Here is a 4,600-nt window from a genome sequence, read left to right as displayed (position 1 = left end):
CTCAAACTGAACACAACCCAAGTATTCATCTCCTGGTGAAAGGGCAAACAGTCCACACTATGGAATACTACTCAGCAATAAAAAGCAATGAAATAGTAATATTCTTCCTGCACCAGCCACTTCAGATTTGCCAAAAGGGTCTGAGAAAGCAGGCTGGAGAGTCAGGACCCAACAGACCTCCTGACAGAATTTAGCGGAGGATCAGTCAAAACAGGTGCTGCATTATTTGCTGTCTCCAACTCTGGAGCCATCTTGGATTCTCCACTAGAGTGTTAGGCTCTCTACTCCCATTTGTCCGCTACCTGATATCTTTTGAGGTCAGCCTAATTTCTTTCCACCTGTCCTCACTTACTAGGGTGACTTAAGCCAAATATTCGGCTTCTTTCCTACAGGCATTTTCAGTCCCTTCACCTAGATAGATGCCACCATGACACCGATTGTGGGTTCCCTTGGCACACTGAATCAGTGCCCACGGAGCACACCCTGAGAGCCTGTGCACAAAACAAGGAGATCTTATCATGTTTCCCAAGAGACTCTCTAGGCTTCAACCCTACCCTGCCAAACAGAACCTTTCCAAAGAGACTCAGAGCTCAGCCTGCAGGAAGCAGTAGAAGGCTGAGGGAGGTGAAGCCCTCTTCCCCACCCTCTCCTACGAATACCCAAAACAACAGGGGGGGGGGGGACCTGGGTGCAGAAGCCTCTGGCCAGCCTGCTCCTGTCGCACCACCAGCTGTCCTGAAGTCAAGGGTACCCAAAGGGAGCACCAAGAGCCTCCTGAATTGCAGCTCAGCCCCCAGCCTTGAGTGTTTCTGTCCAAGGTCATGGCTTTAAGCCCTGGAGTACCAGAGTGAGTACCTGTGCCTCTGGGGTCCAGAGTACTAACAGAAGGCCCCACACCCCAGGCTTATCCTTGGCAGATGGATAGGAACCCAGCCCACAACTTGGAAAGCAAGTCCTGAAGTGGTAGAACCAGCCAGACAACCCAGAGCTTGCCAGCTTCCTGTCCTAGGTGCCCACACCAGTCCTGCAGAGGTCCCGGAAGGAGCTGCTGCGGTGGGAAAAGAGAAAGAGGAGGCTGGATGGGCGGAGCCTCTTCACCCTGGCTCCGCCCCAAGCTACAAGGAGGAAAGAGCCTGAGCAAAAAGTCCAAGCTGTCAGCAAAAGAAATCAGGAGTGGAGATGGGAAGAGGGTGTCAACAACATTCCAGAATGTGGAAAAACAGATCGATGAGATTTTCACTTTCTCCCCATCGCGGAATGTTTAGGGAAAGAGAAGTAGCCAGCTCAGCACAGCCTCAGACAATCTCAGGAAATGGAGGCCCCTGCACCTCGAGGAAGGTGGGGGTGGGTGCAGTTGGAACCAGGAAGTCTGGTTGGAACTCTCCAAAATGCCCTCCCTCCCCATGTAGAGGCAAGATCCGCACCTCAGCTTTTGGCCAAACTTCAGAGTTGTCTTCTGGAGAGACCAGCTGTGGGGTCCTGGTGTGGCTCACTACCCCGACCACCTTGGGCATCTCTTCTCTTGCTGCTGTAAAACCTAGAAGCCCCCGCTTCCAGCAAGAAGAGGCACCTTCACTAATAAACTCACTGGCCCAAGGCAATGACCTATGTATGCTGCTGTTTGGGAGGGGGGGGGCGGGTCACCAGTATTAATCAGGGCCACAACCTTATCCCCTCCTTTTCCTGTGAGCCCCACCAAAAGACCAACTCAGCCCCACACACAGGTCTTCCATTGGCTGCTAAATGCCTGAATCTTAAGTAGGACCCAACAGCCAAGAATTAAAGTCGTTTTGGGAAAGCTGTAACTATGAGAAACAGAGACCAAAACAAACAGAAAAAAAAAAAAAAAAAAAAGGAACTCTAAGGAAATGGAGATAATGTGGAGATTGGAACAAGAATATAATTTTCATTAGAATTACTACTGCCAGGGGAATAAGAGAAGAGAATAATTCATGAACCAAGAAGCCAATGTTAGAAAAAGGAACCCTGCACCAGAAACAGCTCTTGAAAATTAAAAATAGTGAAAAAAAAAAAAAAAGAGAGAGAGAAAGAAAGAAAGCTGCAAACAAAGAGGAGGAATTTTCTAGAAAAGAAAAGAAAAGAATACTAATGTATAAGAGTAGAATAAAGACACTGACACATGAACAGGTTTTTTGTTGTTGTTGTTTTGTTTTTAATTTGTTCCTATAGATTCATTCTTAGGAAGCTATAACCCAGAAACAGGAGGACAGGAATTCAGGAAACAAGGGACCAGAGTGAAGTGAACTGAGGGGACTCCACAGCAAGATGAAGAGAGGTCTCAAAATGCAAGTTGTTTTCGGGGACCAAAAAAGGTGGCCCACTGTCCAACTCTGCAGAAGGGAGGCCACCTACACAGAGATGGGTCCACATTTATAGAGGGGATTTATAGAGTTCTCTCTGGGCACAAATTAATGCCACATAGAAAGAACTCCAAGCAAATGGAGTCCAGGTAAGGTGGGGCATGTTGGTAATCCCAGCTACTTGGGAGGCTTGAACTTGATCTCAAGTTCAAGGCCAGCCTCAGCAATTTAGCAAGATCCTATCTCAAAATAAAAAGGGCAAGGTGTGGTGGCACATGCCTGTAATCCCAGTGGTTCTGGAGGCTGAGGCAAGAGGATCAGGAGTTCAAAGCCAGCCTTAGTGAGACCCTGTCTCTAAATAAAATACAAAATAGGGCTGGGGACATGGCTCATGGTCATGGTCAGGTGCCCCTAAGTTAAATTCCTGGTACCCTCCCCCAATAATAAATAAATAAATAAATAAGACTGGGAATGTAGGTCAGTGGTAGAACACCCCTAACACCCCTTGGTTCAATTCCCAGTATATATATATATATATATATATATATATATATATATATATATAATAGTAAACATATCAATTTTCTTATGTCCTTTGGAATCCCTCTGTTCTGGGACTCCTGGAGAGGGACATGTGGGTGGCCATGTGGGTGGCTGAAGTTCAGTTGCCACTGAGGAATGGCTCAATGCTTCCTACTTCTGTTTTAGTGGGACAGGGGGTCTGTACTGTTAGTGCACATTCTGCAGATGCGTGGGTGGGGGGGGGACACCTCACAGTCCAAGTTGACCTGTTTGAGAAGCACCTCCTCCTGGATGCCTGCTATGACTGCCTCCCTGAATCCTGCTGGCTTCCTTCAATGCGGGACTCTACTCTGCAGAGCACTTCTCTCCTGTATTGAGAGCCCCACAAGGATGAAGAGAGGCTGGTTCTGAGTGGGGACTCAGGAAGTATTTGTTAAATGAATGTGTGAAATACAGGACAGAATAGATGCACAGAGGGTGAAGGGGTGAGTGAATGCAAAGTACTTTACCAGTGTCAATGACATAGAGTTGTTTGTATGAAAGCTGGTGTGTCTTTAAGGACCATGTGAAAGCCCAGGAGAAGCTGAAATGGGAGGAAAACTAAGAAACAATACAACTGAACCCAGTGTCCATTTTTTAGAGGGATCTGGGAGACATCTGTATCACAATGAAATCTTGTCCCATCCCAAACATCTCATCTCTCCCTCCTCCAATCCTTCCCATCCCCACTTCCAAAACTAAGACCCCAAGGCGTACCTGGGGAGCCCTGGGCTGAGCTGAGCTGACCCAAGCAGCTGGGAATGCAGCTCACTAGGGGGCACTCTTTGGTCATACTGGCCCTTCCCTAGTAGACACAAAACCTTACCCTGGGCCCTTTCCTACAAGCCTGCAAACCCAGAGGCTTCCTGCATTCTCTGAAGCCTTCTATCAAGAGCAGAGGATTTTTTTTCTAGACAGCAATGGCATGCCCACCAAATCAGTACCCACAGTCCAAGGTAGCTTTGCAGAAAAGGCAGGTGACTGAGACTAAGCTAATATTTCTAAAAGATCTTCCTGTAGCTGGGGTGGCACATACCTGTAATCCCAGCAGCTCTGGAGGTTGAGGCAGGAGGATGGCAAGTTCAAAGCCAGCCTCAGCAACTTAGCAAGGCCCTAAGCAATTTAGTGAGACCCTGTCTCAAAATAAAATATAAAAAGGGTGGTGAACAGAGGAAGTGGTTAAGCACCCTTGGGTTCAATCCCCAGTACAAAAAAAAAAAAAAAAAGATCTTTTTTATTTATAGGCCTGAAGTTCCCAGTTCCAATCCCTTCCCTTTCTGATTGATGACTCAGACATAGACTGAAGGGTGCCCTCCCACAGTTTCTCCTCTTATTCGCCTATATCCATTAGACACATGTTTCAGACAGGACTGGGAGTGATGGAGGAAATGGCAGCAATGGTCAGAGGTCCCTTTCCATTCTGTGGTCTCACCATTTGCAAAAATCTCCCCAGCCCTTGACCTTCAGGGGCAAAGGACCACAGAAAAAAGCTAAGAACTCAAGGGGTACATGCAATTTGGAAAGACAAGGATCCTTCATTTTTTTTTTAGGAAACCATCCTCTGACCTCAACCATTATGGAGTTTTAATTTACAAAGGCTTCAAAGTTGGATTTAATTCCCAGAGACACAGATTGGGGGGAGGGGGCAGGGGGGGCAACCTGTGAGAGATTCCAGGGCCTAGAGTGCAAGGGAGCTGGGACCTCAAGGAGCAGAAAGC

This window comes from Urocitellus parryii, chromosome 2, assembly GCF_045843805.1.
Source record: "Urocitellus parryii isolate mUroPar1 chromosome 2, mUroPar1.hap1, whole genome shotgun sequence".
In the NCBI taxonomy this organism is placed as follows: domain Eukaryota; kingdom Metazoa; phylum Chordata; class Mammalia; order Rodentia; family Sciuridae; genus Urocitellus; species Urocitellus parryii.
The sequence above is the reverse complement of the archived record's forward strand: the minus strand, read 5'-3'. Positions refer to the sequence as shown.